The following is a 17,514-nucleotide window of genomic DNA, read 5'->3' as shown; positions in this document are numbered from 1 at the left end:
TTGAAACCTTGGGGGTAAAAAATGATTGCCCATCCTTATAGTATAGAGATTAACAGATTTTCTTGGCTCAGATACTACAGAGACGTGAGGTGATTTCAATAAAGGGTTTTGGAACTTGAACATAATGGAGGGAACTAGCTTTGCATCAGAAAGGTTCTGGGTTCGAATTCTGGTTAAGGCATGGATGTTCTTTCATTCTCTGTACTATCTGCCCTTACTGTGGGAGCAACGTTGGCCCACCTAATATGGTGCCTCTGAAAGAGTGGAAAACAAATCTGCCCTAATACGCCTGAATTGAAGAATGTAAACCCAGGTGGGCATTGGGAAATAAATAAATATAATCGAATTCTCCTTTATATATAATTCGAATCTCCTTTATAGATCGAATTCTCCTTTAATAATAGAAACTGATAGCAATAAAAACTAAAAGTACATAACTGTACAGAGTGGCCAAATGATTATTTCTTGGCTTGAACCGTGACTTGTCAGAGTTGTTCGTTCAACAGAAGAGCAACAGTATGTCAAAATTACGGTGTACCTTAATCAAAAAGTACCAACAAAAATTCCCTGAATGAACTGTTTCCACGCATCGCAATGTATAATCTATGGCCTGATTGTATGTCTCAACTGCCTGCCTTTAACAAGAACGGATGTTTTCAGTTTGTAAGCGATGGTAAAGATTAGGCAGCAGATGATTGGAAAATTTTCATGTGGTCTGATGAAACGCGTTGCAAGAATCCAGCTGGTGGAGGCAATTTTACAGTTTTGGGAAGTTTACATGACTTTTTATACTCTTAATTCTCTTAAAACAACGAAATGTCCAAATATGTTTAAAGGCTATCATATCATGTGCATCCTGTTGTACCAATGATGTACCCTGCAGGTGTTTGATACTTCCATCAGGAAAATGCTCCCTGGCATAAGGCTAGCATTGTCTGCAATTTATTCGAAGAGAATGACATAAACTTTATCTTGCATAATTGGCTTGCTTAATTACCAACTCTGTGAGAACCTATCGCACAGTTAGGCAGCTGAATCAGGCAGCTAGATTCAGTTTCATCAAATCTAATGAACTGGAACTATGTTCTCTAATTCCTCTCACCACTTACCAACATTTTATAGAATCATTGCAATATTAAGAACAACGGGTGAACCAACATTCTATTGTTAAGGTGGTCATAATATGGCCGTTCAATGTTTATAGTCAGGATTTTACCCATCATAGGTAATTGGTCATCAAAAAATTCATGGATTTCACCCAATATTTTATAATATTTAACCTGTTAGTAGTGGAAAATTGGGGCTCAAGTCGCAGTCATTGACCCCGAGTCGATGTGACAGTATACTCATGGGGCTCATGTCGCAGTCATTGACCCCGAGTCGATGTGGCAGTATACTCATGGGGCTCCTGTCGCACTTGGACATTTTTCTGAAATGGAGTGAGATTACGAGATCCCCTCTTTAGATAAAGTTTTATCAAAAGGAAGATTTTTATTATCTCTTCTTTGGAAAGTGGAAGAATTATTTTTATTTTCGGGACTTAGAAATTTTTCGCAAACTAGTATATTTTATTATGCTTTCAATATTTAAATTAATTTGTGAATTATTATTTTCTCAATTAAGCATTATAATTTCAATGATTTAATTTTAAGAATGAGCCTTCAAAGATTACATTTTTATTAATTTTAGACTATAAAACTAAAAATTCTAAGCTAATTAAATAGTTTCATAATCAGAATGTTTATATTTAATTTGTTTTCTTCAGTGAGTTCGCTAATGTGATGAGCAACGTTTTTTTTTTNTAAAACTTTATCTAAAGAGGGGATCTCGTAATCTCACTCCATTTCAGAAAAATGTCCAAGTGCGACAGGAGCCCCATGAGTATACTGCCACATCGACTCGGGGTCAATGACTGCGACATGAGCCCCATGAGTATACTGTCACATCGACTCGGGGTCAATGACTGCGACTTGAGCCCCAATTTTCCACTACTCCTGTTTCATTTTTAAACAAAAAAAAATCGGAATATTGTGATTTTCCAGCTTCGAAAATTTAGTCCCAAAAATTTGAAATTTTGAACTTTTGAAGACTTTTGCATATAAGTACTTTATATCGCAAATAGAAAATAAGGGTCCTTAGCCAATGATGGATAGGCTATAATTTAAAGATTTTTAACCTGAATCGTTTGACTGTTCAATCATAATTAACTGGAAATGCAAACTCTTTCTTCTTCATTAGTGGCACGACAGCCCTGGTGGGACCCTCCTTTTACAGAAGTTTTCTTCAAGGGCATCTCTACATTTGGTTACTACTCTCTATTTCTTAACCCTAAATATGTTTAAGTCATTCTTAACAGAGTCGATTTATCTTAGCGGGGTTCTACCCCATATGCATTCGTTTCCCTTTTCATGCATTCTTTTCAGATGACCAGCCAATTTAATTCGCTCGATTTTGATAAATTTTACAGTATCAGGTTCTTTAAAAAATCCTGTAAAACTCTAAATTAGTTCTTCTCCACCATGAACTACTTACCTGGACCCAAACTTGTAAAATATTTCTCCCGGAAGTCCCCAACGCCTCCGCATCACGTGAAGTCAATGCCCAAGTCTCGTATGCTAATGTCAGCTTAGATCTCATAGGACTTTAGTAAAGAAGCAATTTAATTCTCAGTTTAAGAGGGTCGGATTTTAAAAAAATTTTCAGATCCGAAAAACATGTATTTGCAAGTCTAATTCTTTTGAGTATTTCAAGACTGAAAATATTTGTAATAAGTTTCAATTTCTAAGATGGGAATTTATGGATCGAACCTTAGATGTGGCAAATATTTTGTTTTACTTTCATTTACTGACAAATTAATTATTTTTGCATTTCGCTCCAAGATTATAAACGCCTGTTTAAGAGCCTCCAATTTCCGGGACACTAAGCAAATGTTATATTCTCATAGGCCAGAATATTGACTGATTTATTAAAAATAAAAATAGTACCCCTGGTATTGATGCCTGAATCTCTAATTACTTTTTCGAGCGCTATATTAAATAAGCGACAAATCAGTGCATCCCTTTGATACATTCCATTCTTGACCTTAAACTATTCAGTGAAGCCGCTCTTTGGGCGTGTATGTATTATAGTTTCTCTAAGCGAGGCTATAAAAGCAACAAGTTCTTCCGAAATATTTAACTCATTTCAAAACCTCTATTAATGCAATTATAAGCTGTTCTCAAATTGGACAAAGATATTGTTTATTCCGATGTCGAATTCTCTATATTTTTCAAAAATCTGTTTTAGTTAAGAAATTTGTTCAATAGCCGATCTTCCTCATCTAAATTAGCATTGATAGTCGCCGATCATATTCTCGACACATGGTAGGAGTCCTTCCTCTTCTATCTAATATCCTTTTTCGTTTCTTACCTTATATCATTCATCAATTCATCCGTTTTTGTTTTTGTTTTTTCAAGTTGTTAAGTCAACACTCGAAACTGAACTCTATGCGGTTATATGGTTTAATTTCAATTATATGTTTAATTATATCGTTAGCAAATATAAAGAATGTTATGTTACATTAAAGGATAGTAGATGGAATTTTGCACGATGTAGAAAAAACTGATTCCTCCATAACTACTGCAGAGAGGCAAATGTCTTTCTTGTGTATCTTACAGATGGTTCTAAATTTTCATTCAGTGTGTAGTGCTTCAGTGTTCCATATATATTGAATTATGTCCCTGAATAACTGTCCACAGCTAGACACTGCAGCCTTAAGAAATGTTGTCAGGTCTAGGGAATTTAATGATTTTTAGTTTCTTAATAACAGTTTTCAATTCCTCCATAGAGAAGGAATCAACAATCTTAAGATTTCTATTTCTCTTGAGTCACTGTACTCTGTATGTAAATCAGAGTTCAACAGCTCATTTGGATCTTTGTAGAATATACCTCGTAGAATAACATATTTATCACTCAGTATGTTGTCTTCTTTTCCTCCGCAAAGCATTGTTCTTGGTTTGAATCTTTTTCGTTCATGATTAATTTCGTGAAAAAAAGATCTGCTCTCTCTCGCTCCTCTAAGATCTTTAAAGAGATTTTCATGAAAAATCTGCTTTTTAGGACTATGTATCTTCTTTTCAATTTTTCTAGCACATTGTTATTCGTCAACCACTCTTCTAGTATGCTTTCTTGGTAGCATATTTCAAACCCTTTCAATAAAAAAAAGTAAAGCTCAAGGCCATAAAAATCATATTTGTTTGTCTTTGGATCAAATAACAATTCACATTGTAATTATCAAAACCAAAAATATGTGCTTATCCTTTATACTAAAGCAAACGTACTACGCTATCATACATTAAACTCGTTCCAAATAGATCATACCATTCTATTATATCGTAATTATCAGGAAAAATGGAATCAATTGAGCATCAAACTCTCAGATCTTTCACGGTACAAAACATACACAACTATATATACTTCATTACGGCTTAGGCCTAAATCTCCAAAACCAAGATCAGATTCTCCGTTAATGGTAGGAACCGATAGCAATAAAAGGTAAAAACATCAAAGTATATATATATCTTTATACCACGAGAGGAAAATACTGTCCTTTAATTACGAAAGAGAGAGAACATTTTCCCTCAAGATCTCCAGAAATACCATCTCAGGTAATCTGAGTCTCTTGATTACCTCTAAAAGGACTGCGCCATAAGGTTCTCTCATTAGATCTAGGTATAATTAAGATAATGAAAGAAGGCCGCATTCAACAAGGCAGGGGCGATTCAATTTCGGGCCGTTTTGTTATGAATGTTAGATTAAGTGGTGTCGTTGGGCCACTGCCTCACCTGAGTGCGTGTCTGTAAACGCTTTAAAAGAGTTGCTGTTTCTTGGAGGCAGGTCTTTTGTTTTCGGTCCAGAAGTTGCGTTTAAAATTTGAAGTGATGAGTGGGTGGGGTAAGCGAGCGGGGAGCTGCTGCCAACACGCTGGTAAAAGTAATTGCCTAATGTGAGGTTAATTATTCGCGTAGTTTCTGTGTGTTGAAGCTTTTAAAGTCTTAATAGCGTTTTAGAAGGTTGTTGTGGGAAAATATATTAAGACGCTGCTGCGTGGGAATGTTTTCGGCTTATTCTGAATTTTAAAAATTGTTTGTTGCCTTATACGTACTTATTCAGAACAATGAAGAAAATTTCAATATCTAAATAATGCATCGGATGTTTATATAATTAACCCACCAGCATTATTGCAGACGAGGCATTTTTTATTGTATGCTGATCTAAAAATGTACACAAAACTTGAATGCCTATTATAAAATTAGTAAACAGGACTGTAAGGTGCTTTGTATTTGCTGACCATATAGTTAAACATATAATTGAAATTTAACCCCACAACAGTTTTTGGTTCAGTTTCGGATATCAATAACTTTTAAAAAAATGGATGAATTGATGAATGATGTGAGGTAAGTAAAGAGGAAGAAGATCCCGGTTTAAAATTATGGTAAAAGTATTTACGCAATGTGAGATTAATTATTACAATAGTTACTGCGTGTTAAAGCTTTTAAAGTTTTAATAGCATTTGGAAAAAAACTGTTGTGGGAAATACATAAAATATAGCTTTACTGCCGTGCATTTGAAAAACCAATGTTAGTGCTTCACGGTTGATTCCGAGAATAGTGGCTTAACAACTATTTTCTTTCTACTGCTAATACTATGAACGCTAAAATAGAATGTTGAAAAACTGATAAAAACAAAATTTATTATTATTATTATTATTTTTAAATATCCATACTATTACCATTTACAATATCCTTATCATTTACAATATCCCTACCATTACCCTTACCATACCACAAGAGGCCAAATAGTCATATTCTCTCTATATCGCAAACCTAATCATGATCTGTCTAAATATTCATGCATACATCTAATAATCCATCAGAAACAGTTGAATATTGATGGTAACTAAAATCGTAAATACTACACTAACAATTGGTGGGTAATTTATTTTTCAATATGCGAAAGTAAACTTTAAAATAGAATATAAACAAGCCAGAAAAGTTTTCTTCCCTAAGCATAAAAACTTAACCTTTCCCTTCTGAATTACTTTCACTTTCACCAGTGGTCTTTTGAATTAGTGGTTTCTGACTTGCTCTTCCTCTTCCTCGAACCTCGTTTCTTCAGAAATGTAGTCAAACATTTCGGAAGTTAAAAGAAGTATATGAATCATCAATTATTTTTTTCAAAATAATATTCACAAAAGCAGGTTTTATCTATTTCTTGAAAAAAGCTTTTAATCGCTTGCGCTGGAAAGAAATTCACGCATGCGCTAACCAAAACAGTCGACTGCAACTCACTCTATTAAATGTTCGATACCTTATAGAAATTAGAGTCGGAATAGCCTGGCTACTCAGGTGTTGGACCAAGAGGTCGTGAGATCGATCCCCGCCGGCCGAAGACTCCCAGAGAACAAAATGGTGATTGATGCACGCTAAATATATCGGGGTCACAAAGTCCTCTAAGTTCTCATGAAAAAATCAATACCTCTGGGGGTACTGTATAGGAGACTGATTGTCATCCAGTTCTGGTCAAAATTACGATCTGCGGATAGGTGGTGTGTGAATGTCGTATAATTATGTATGTTGTCACCAGATCATCCTCAGGGATATTTACCAGCCCGGTGCCAATAGCCATTGTGCAGCTCTAATGCGACATAAGTGCCGTACCACAACTCACCACGAGGCATTAGATGTTCGATGCTTTATAGAAATCGGTATAATGTTTTGTTTTTTTAATTATTTCTGTGTCATGAAAAGGAATTTTTTTTTATTTCTGCGATAATTGCTTGCTGACGTGTTCAGTACGTCATTGGAGATTTTGTTGGCGTGCGTGATACGTCTTTCCAAAAAAAAAACGACTGAAAAGCTCTAATTTTTTATGAAAAAGAAATATTTCAACGTTTATATTTGTTTCACAACCAATATAATATAAAGCTGAATTTTATTAAAAGTTTACAAAATTTAAAAATAAAATGTGCTAAAACTTCTTTTTATTAAAAGTTCTAAATTTCTTTAGGCATTAAAAATGTTAAAAATGAAAGATAAAATTTAAAAAAATTTTGAATTTTAGAAATATTTATCAGAATTTTTAATATTTGAAAAAGATTAAAAATTTTATAGAAAAATTAAAAATAATTTTGAAGAATATATTTTTAATTGCAATCACTCCAAGTGGTTATAAAAAACAGCTTCAAAAATTTTTTAAACAAAAGCTCAAAAATTTTAAAATTTTTACAAATGCTAAATAAAAAATCTTTAAAAAATTTAAAAATTTGAAAATATTGCAGCATTTTAAAAATTTAAAGACTTTTTAAAGTAATTTTGAAGGATGAAGAGGTTAAAGAATGGCATGCAGAAGAAAATAATTTCTGAAAGAAAATGAAATTAGTTGATTTCAGAACCAAATGCCTGAAATTCAAAAATATTTAATTTAAAAAGGCTTAACAGCTTCAAAATTTTTAAAAATTTAAAAAAAGAAGAATCTTTAATGTTATTTTATATTTAAAAGTTTATTCTAAATTTTTAAAAAAATTTAAACAACGAAAAAATTTTAAATATGTAACAACATTTCAAAATATTTACATGTTATTTAGAAGGTCATGTTTCTGATTACAACCGCTTGAAGTTAAGGAATAGCTTGCAAAAGAAAATAATTTAAGAAACAAATTAATTTCAGAAACAATATGAAATGAGCTGATTTCAGAACCAAATGTCTCACATCCATTCTTTAGTACATCTGATAAATAATGAACAAAATAGAATAAAATATTTACATTGCACTCTTGTTTTTTTCAGATTATCTAAACTGACCAGACAGAGTCCTTCCACTTTTGGTTTTATTCACCAATCACCCATCTGATCAACGAATCTTTTCACTGAAAGAGAGAATCACAGCTTGACATTTCATATTTGCCCAATCAGCCTTTTTACTAAAATACCTTCCATTCGAAGCAATCAAAAAGAAGAACAATAAAGTCTGCCACTTTTCTGCCTAACTATCCATCACAAAAGAGACGTCATCCACTCTGCAGATATAAAACAAGCTAAAGAATCGCCACTAAAGAAAAGACAATTCCTAAAAACAGGAGACGAAAAGAAAATATCTGCAGAGGCACGAAGCATTCGTTGACTCCTGGTCAGACGACGCGTGGGGTCAAGGATGACCATTAATCATTAGTCCAGCCATATCAGCCCATGAAAATAGAACAAAAAAGAAATCGAGAGTAGTGCAGAACGGGTTAGTCCAAAAGAAAAAAGAACGATGAGTGCTGCAGAACAAGAAGGAAAAATTTTTCATCTCCAATTTGGCTCTCTCTTGGAAGAAGTATTCCAAGGAGGATTAGAAAGGAAATGTAGAAGATTGACTCTGTGGTAACACTGGCAACGAGGATTAATTTGTCAACAATTGTTGTCTGTATGAAGATGTCTGGTCTTACGGACCAATCGTTGGGGGAGGGGTAGATGAGATGCTTTTTTTTTTATCGATTACGCCCCAGAGAAGTGAAAGTCATAACGTCTTCTAAAAGAAACAAAGATATTTGCTTTGGATCAAATATAAAATTAATCCTATGCTTTTTCTTCTGACTTTTCATTCCTTAAGATGTTAAGAAGTATTTTTGAATTTAATTATCCCACCCTGATCTCATTCATGTTAGTTAAAAATCTAATTTAAACACCTTTTTTATTTAAGCAATCGTAGCAGTTGATTTGAAGCTAATATCCTGTAGATATTACGGCCTAAAACATATTTGTTATTTTATGTCAGATATTTATGGTAAAGAGCCTCTTAAATTTAATTAAGATTTCTAAAAATGATTCTTAGTTAAATAATAATTATTTAATTGTTTATTTAATGGTTTACTGTCTCTAAATTTTGGTGACATTAACAGTTTTACTTAAAGTGGGGAAACAAATTTAAAAATTCAGATTATTTTAAAAATGAATCTTATTTAACTGTATTTAATTGTTTTATGATAACTATAAAACATCCTATATAATGAAATTGCAATTATGTTTTTTGGTCTTTAGGAGTCTTATTAATTGCAACTAAATTATCATTAGTAACAGTTATTATTAGATTATTAGTAGTAACTAAAAGTGAAATTTTTATTGTTTAAAAAACTCGTGTTTTACCATGATTTTTCTTTTAAATGTAAAAAATATTTTTTTTATAAAAATATTAGCATAAATAAAAATACGTATTACATTGAATTGAAAAAAAAACATGTATATAATAATAGCCATCAGAATTTTTTTAAATGTCATTATTTCAACAACAAAAAAACTAATTACCTAAAAGAAGTCATGTTATCTGAAAATTATCTTATTATTTTTCTGTCTCTAAATTTTGGAAACATTCACAGTTTTTCATATATTGTGAAAACAAAGTGAAAAATTCACATTAAATTAAAAATAAATCTTTTTAAATGTACCTAATTATTTTATGACTCCAATAAAATATCATACCTAATAAAATTGCAACTAAGTCTTTTCATTATACGGAATCTCCATAGATTTAAAAAAGTGATTACCAGTAGCAACTAAAAGTAAAATTTTTACCGTTCAAAAAGCTCAATTTTACCATCACTTTTTTTTTTAATTTCAAAAACAAAATTTTTATGAAAATTGTAGCATAATTTTTTGTTTGTTTAATGAGCATTATTTAAAAAAGCTAATTGCCTGAAAGAAGTAATTTTACCTAAATTTGGTTTCAATTTAAATTTTTAAAGCACTTAATTATTTGAATAATAAATTTTGTTTTCTCTTTACCTCTAATCAAAAGATTTCCCGGCATGAAACATTAATGAAAATAATTTCTGCGTAACTCTTCCTTGAAGAAACTTTTCCAGAAACTGGTTATTATTTACTATTCTCTTAAAAACTTTAATCTTGGAAAAACAATAATAAAAAAGCATTTTCTAAAAAAAAAAGCATTTTAATCAGGAGATTAAGAAAACAAACCTGATTATTTCCAATAACCAATTATTCAGAACTTATAATTTTCTCCACCTAACTTAGGGTAAATCTATCCTCAGGCTAGCTTGTTAGCCATCCAACAAATGGAAAGATTGGGTCTCTTGACTTTAATTAAAGCATACATCTCAGAAAAAAAAAACCAATCCCAAATCTTTCATCGCACCTCACTCCCGGATTAAGAAGAACTTTCTACCCTCCAATCGACGCTTTTTCGAAAAGAAGAACTTGTGCCTCAGAAATAGAAGATAAAGAAGAAGACCGCAGAGGGATTACCTTCATTTGATGATCTTGGCTAATCTGCGGAAGAAGCGTGTCAAGACGATGGCGGTCTAGTTAGCAGTTATCCCTTCCCTAGCACTGCTTGTCTTTTGTGCTAAAGAATCAACTACGAGAAAGAAAGTTCTTTTTTTTTTCTCTACTCTCGGCACCCATCTTTTTTTATATATATAATTTCGTGTTCCATCATCTTCACGCATTGCTGTTATTGTTTGATTCTTTGGATAGCTTCAAGATGGATTATTACTTCTTTTTTTATTTTCCCTTTCCATCATACCAACCAGTTTTTGATGTGTCAACATTGTGTTAATAAAAAAAAATAATTACCTAAGGATGTAAACCATTAGGATTTCTAGGTAAGTGAATTACTATAAATTACTATTGTCTCAATATTTTATTTACTTGTTTAGATTTTAATTTAATTTCATTTTTTTTTCATACATGTTATATTTTATGCACCTTTATTAATTAGAATCGCTTTTTTTTTCTTTTTTTTTTTTTGTCTGGCTTTAAAAATATATCGGAGTACCCGTGTGCTGTAAATGGCAACAAAAACCAATCAAACATAATGCCTTTTTTTTTCATGCAAAACATTTTAAGGGTATTTTTTAAAAAATTCTGATCACATTGAAATCTGTGGTGGTTGTAAGATATCTGCAAATCTCACCTTACAAAAGGATCTGAATTATACTTGTATTACCATGATTCTTAAGTTTTGAGGATTGTTTAGGGATTCAAAAGATCTTAGCACCTGGCATTACCCTGTATCATATGAATTGCTTAGAGATCGATGATTAAACATTCTTTAATGCCTTTTTTTCTCATGCAAAATATTTTAAGGGTATTTTTTTAAAAATTCTGATCACATTAAACCTGTGGCGGTTGTAAGATTTCTGCAGATCCCACCATACAAAAAGGTTCAGAATTGTACTTGCATTACCATGATTCTTAAGTTTTAAGGATTACTTAGCGATTCAAAAGAACTTAGCACCTGGCATTACCCTGTATCATATGAATGGCTTAGATATCGATAATTAAACATCATTTAATGCCTTTCTTTCATACATAATATTTTAGAGTAGTTTTCAAGTATTTCTGATCCTATTTAAGCCTGTGGCCGCTATACAAATTCTGCAGACCTCACCATACAAAAAGGGTCAGAATTATACTTATCTTACCATGGTTCCTAAATTTTGAAGATTATTTAGATTATTAAATTTTGAAGATTATTATCAAACCAACTTCTTAGTTCTTAGTACCTGGTACCATCATGTATCATATGCATGGTTTAGAGCTCGATAATTAATTAGCATTTAATGCCTTTCTTTCATGCAAAAAATTTTAAGAGTATTTTTTGAACATTTCTGATCCTATTTAAACCTGTTGCGACTATAAGAATTCTGCAGACTTTCCTATTACATGAATTTCATATTATATGAATATTGCTGTACTCATGGAGAGCGAATAGATAGCTTCAAAGCAAGGCTAAAAAAGCAAGAGAAAAATATAGTAGATCTTTAAATACATTTATTTGACTCAGATATGTCAGAATCTAGAAATAATTTTAATTTCTAAATTGCAGTTTGTTTTTTTTTTTGGGGGGGGGCAATAGGAATCGAAATCTGATATTAAAGTGAATTGAATTTCAACGATCAAAAGACTATTTAGAAAAAAGTTAAAGTTAAGAAAATTGTTTTCGTTACAGGTTTCATTGGTAACAGGAATTGTGATGATTAACAGATAGCTACATTTCAATGAACTAGATTCTTGAAAGTGTTGATCCGTTTTCGGTGATACCGAATGCTTAACCTGAGATTTTTTCACCTATTTTAATTTTAAAAAAATTTCACTAAAAATTAATAATGCATTAATTTTATCATTTTAGAATTATTCTTTGAAAGCGCAGACAAGTAGTTTGCAGAAAAAAGAAAAATTAACTATAGCCATATTTTGTAAATACTTTACAGCAGAAAAAAGTATTTAAAATTTATAAATTTAAAAATAAAAATAAATTCTAACTATATCGAAATTCCTATTTACTCAAAGAATAATATTGAGAATAGGTATGAGCGTTAATATGTATTTAATTTAAATATTTAATACACAGTATAAAAAATTAAAGAAATACACCGCATTAGTATGCATTGACTTAAGGAAAATCCTTCAACTCTAGTTTTTTTTCTTTTTGAACAAAAAGAAGGCAAAATTAAATTACATTACCTAAGTTTTTAAACATTAACACATAGATTGTAGTGATAATGGATAGAATTATTTTAATGGGCTAGATTTATAAAAACACCGATTTGTTTTCATGCAATACCGAATAATAAAATCTTCCCTTTATCTAAAGGTATACTACATCCATTCAATTTGTGACTGATTTTAATTAAGTAATTCGGCTGCAATGACGCATTATTTTAAATAAAAATAAATTAAATTAAATAATATTTTCCATGAATTTTAACATCACTGATTTCAGCTGAAAAGATATTTGATTCCTTGTGAAGAGCTGCATCCAATCATTTCTTCAGCTATTTTAGTGATAAATAAACAGTTTGAAATTTCAAAATCCTTCTTCCATTTTGCACAAACTCTCAAAATCACAAACTTATTTAACAAATTTTTTTTCTAGTGATATACTAAGGACGCTCATACGATATAAGTGATATAAAAACTGAAGGAGCATTGAAATAGCCTTAGCGGTTGGGGGGAGCACATGTGACGTCATAACCAATCAGGGATAATTTCTGATTGCATCACTTACCGCGACCTTTTTGGGCAATTTAAATGTCTAATAATTAAATTTATAAACATTTGAGGAAAGAAAAAAAACGATCAGATTTTTGGATTCAGGAGAGAACATCTAATGAATTAGGCTTAAAAGTTAAAAAAAAGTAAGAGATGCTATAATTGTCCATTGCAAGAGGTATTCGGTGGGTTATTTTTCTGTTTAACCCAAAAATGCATTAATTTCACTGAAAAACTTCCTTACAAAGGCAAATTTTTCTCTATCCAAGAGTTACTTTAACTTCTAAGTTGGGTCCATAATTACAAGTATATACAATAAAAATTAAGAACTTCAAAGCTGCTATATGGATCTTCTGTAAAAGTTTCTGCGTTCAAGAGTATTTCCGACTTGTCAGCTCTAGTTTAATTTCCAATAGGTCGGGTTTAAGTTCTCTGACCATTGGGTTAATTATGGAAGATGTTTGTGGGTCACTTCTCCCTGTAACTAAAAAGTAGATTAATTGCGCTAAAAAGTTTTTCACGAAGGCGAATTTGCGCCAATCTTAGAGTTACTTTAACTTCTGATAAAGAAAGAAATATATGATTAGATTCAAAATTACAAGAATATGTTTAGAATTAAACATTAGAAACTGCAAAGCTGCTATATGTATCTTCCAATCAATGTTATTTGTAAAATAAAATTTCCATTCGACTATCTAAAAATTAAAGAACTAAACAGAGACTCTCAGAAATTACGTTTAAAATTAAAGGATCTTAAAAAAGTATAATAATTGATAATTCAATATAAAATTACTCTATTAAAAGTACTTAAAAAATTTTTAAAAATACTTTACTGAAGATTCCTAAATACTATTTAAAATTCACTTTTCAGTGAATAATAAGCTATTCTTATAACTGTTAAGAGTTCGAAAATGCTGTAAAGTTTTGTCAAGGTGTTAAAACTGGTATTAAATGGTAATTTTCATGGTCACGGTATTAAATGCTCATTTTTATGGAATTTAAAGTACTTTACAGAAGGCTCCTTAAAAAATTAAATTTAAAATTAACTTTTCAGCGACTAATATGCTATTCTTATAACTGTTATGAGTTTGAAACCTGCTCTTAAGTTTCGTTCATAGATTTCGAGCGCCCTCTAGGTAAATTTTGAAAATAGCGCAGAGCATTGACGCAAAATGACAAGGTTTTTTAAAAATGAGGGAATGTGATATAATTTTTTAAAATTTGAAAAATTGCTCCTCTAAATTGCTTCGTCTCATAAAGATCGATTTTCATTATCGATCTATCTCTAAAAGGAAAAATCACGCAATCTGGATGATTTAAAACAATAATAATAATTTTTGAGCTTTGCATCTGGAAAATACTTCTTAGCATGATATTATAATTATAACTGTCGTTGAACAGCTGACTCAACTTTTGGGTTTACGACTACTAATGTTCAACTACGTAGCCTTGTAATTTTGAACCCAATCCAGAATAGAAAGGAAACTACTGAATCAAATAGTGGGAGAAACTTGCCTTCGTGAAGAACTTTTTGATAGAACTAACCAACATTTGCATTTCATAATGTGGAAGACCACGAGAACTTTCCTCGGTTAGCCTGACAGCAAGGGGACTCTAACTCATGATCCATCTACCACTGAGGTTATTTTTGTGTCAGCACTGTGATCGGTGCAAGCCGAATGCGGAATCTGTATAGACCAGTCATCGCTGAGATTCGAACCCGGTTTACCTCATTAAAAGGCGAACGCTCTATCCCCTGAGCCATCACTACTCTCGGAGCATGATAATAAATGTAGAACAAACGTAACGGTCGTGACCGCCATGGCGATTAAATATAACAAATAGCATTTAAAATTTTCTGACAATCGCCACTTTGGGTGAAAAATGTGCATTTTATTATTATTATTACTTTATTAATAATAGGGAATAATGAATATTTGATAATATTCTGAAAATCACTTTCCTACATGTTTGTTCCCTTCTTCATTTTAGAAATGAAAATTGTAGTGTTTATCATATTTTAAGAAATACTTTAAAAGAAATGCCTTACAACTGTTTTTTAATTGTTTGGAGTTTTCAATTTTAGAAAAAGTGGTCATATGTTTTCATGAGTAGCCACTGTCAAAAATGGTACTACTGGCTATTGGGCAATTAACAATTTTTCATTTTCTGATTTAGCTCTCTAATAATATATACAGTAAAAATTTGAAGCTTTGCTTCGGGTTGACGAGTATACGGAAGGGAAAAATGCTTTTTGCTAAATTCGTTTTCACTGACATAAGTAATTTAAACATAGAAAAATTAACTTCACATAAACCTAGCGTAAACCATAAAATTTTATAGCGTGAAAAAAAAATTCGAATTATGAAAATGAAAACAAATTATGTTAGGATTACGCAATGAGAAAGTACTCCTGCAATAATTTATTTGCAATTAGATTTTTTGAAAAAATATTTTTACAACTTAAAACATCATAGTTTGTCCTATGTTTATCTGAAAAAGAGCTCTGAAGAAGGCATTATCAGCAACAATCCATGGCATCATCAATCCAATATCACTCAAAAAACATTATCTCTAAATCTAAAAAAAAGAGGAATCTATAATTAACCAGCAAAGTCTTATAATTTAGTTGTACTAACATTCTAATTTTCACAAGCATTTATTAATTTAATTATTTTATGATTTCATTAAGATTCAATTTGATCTAATTAATTTAATTTATAGAAAAAATGCATCGTTACTGTTGAGTTTTCAGCCATTTTTTCTCTTAATTTTTATCAAGGCAAAACATAAATTATGAAAAAACAATAAAACAATTTAATAGCTTCTAGTTAATACTCCAGAAAATTTAAGATTTTTCTGCCTCTATTCTAAGCACTTTATTTCATATTTCGGACATAGCAGATATTCGAATTATTTCTTTCATCGCATTTTTTAGATTAAAATAAATAATAGTGAAAAGACGATTGTCATTAACAAAATGAAAAATCAGTGTAAAAGCGTCATGTTTTGCCCAAGCATTACAATAAAATATTAAATAACTATCATGGAGGTAGATTTGTGGGTCCCTTAGTCCTTCCACTTTAAAATAAAATTTTAAAAAATACACCTTTTTTTCAACCTTTCTGCTGAATATACATGTGAAGTAAATAAAAGAGGAAAAAAAATGCGTAAAAAAACATACAAATAATATAAAGATGCGGTGAAAGAATGCTCTGAAAAAGCACAACAAATAAATTTAAATTTGTTGGTTCTAAGAAATAAAAATAAAGACTGTTTATAAAGAAAGAGGGTGCAATAACATCGTAATTTTATTATATATTCAAAACCGCTCCGTACTTATTTCACTCTTCAGAAAACAGAAAAGTGAAACTGTTGGTGCTGCCATCTGCTGTTTTATCACATCAGATCGAGGTGGAAAACTATTTCAATTTCAAAAACATTGTCCTATAAATATTAATTTCTATTGTTGATAATTATTCTTTTATTAATATGAACTTTTACTTACTGAGATCAACATAATTAATCTATTATATAACTTTAAATCAAGCTGTTAAATTTAAAAATCATTCTCGTTTTTTCTTTTTTTTTTATGCACAATTGTTCTAGATTATTTCTAAAATTTAAAAAAATATACATGTTTTAAAGGGAAATATATTTCTACGAAATTATTCAAACTAGATGTTAAGATGAACAGGGCTAGGAAAATCCACTTGAAAGATGTTTTTACACAAAGCTTCAATAAATGTCTACAAATAGTGCTGCACTCTGTTGAGCAAATTCGTAAAAAAGAACTACTTTTTAATGCTCTAAATCAGTGTTTCCCAAACTTATGACTTTGTGTACCTTTTCTAAGTTTTTCGTAACGCTATGTACCACTAATAAAAAAAATGAATGCATTTCTTATTGTAAAAAAATTGCTCAAAAGTTAAAAATCGCAACTGGCTGTTGACATCACTAATTATTAACTGTTAACTCTGCAGATAATAGCCAATAGAAAAATACGTAGTCGTAAATTTTCATGGCTAGCTTAGTTTTTAAATAAAATTTTATGAAATTTTCGTTTGTTGCAAGATATTTCACATAAGAACGTGTACCCCCGCTAAACTGTTCCCGTACCCCTGGGGGTACGCATGCCGTACTTTGGGAAACACTGCTCTAAATAAAAAAAAGTGCTTTACATCTTTTGCCTAATTATTTTTTTAAAAAATACCCAAACTTAATCTGTTAGTAATAGCAAAAAAAAGTAAGGCATATACATAATAATACAAAATGATATGATAATACAAAATAGTGTCAATGACAAACAATATACAATGAATAAAAAATGTCATAAAATTATGCCTTTGACACTTCAAATATACAGAATATTTAAATTTAAGTTTTTTTAGGTCTACCTATTTCAGTCTAAAAAGAGCTATAAATATTGAAATATTCGATAATTTTAACTGCCGTGTATACCGCTATTTGTAATATATATATA

The 17,514-nt window shown here is 30.7% G+C and overlaps 1 long non-coding RNA gene across 1 annotated transcript in view; it reads left to right on the top strand.

The window, feature by feature from the left end:
• LOC107436716 (uncharacterized) overlaps positions 1–17,514 on the top strand; it is a 486,858-nt gene that overhangs the window by 104,817 nt on the left and 364,527 nt on the right. The window contains exon 2 of the long non-coding RNA XR_001583141.3: positions 7,827–10,639. This is a non-coding gene — a long non-coding RNA (uncharacterized lncRNA). The remainder of the gene's footprint in view (positions 1–7,826; positions 10,640–17,514) is intronic.

Source organism: Parasteatoda tepidariorum, chromosome 3 (genome assembly GCF_043381705.1).
Source record: "Parasteatoda tepidariorum isolate YZ-2023 chromosome 3, CAS_Ptep_4.0, whole genome shotgun sequence".
Taxonomy (NCBI): domain Eukaryota; kingdom Metazoa; phylum Arthropoda; class Arachnida; order Araneae; family Theridiidae; genus Parasteatoda; species Parasteatoda tepidariorum.
This window is presented reverse-complemented; position numbering and strand designations above follow the sequence as displayed.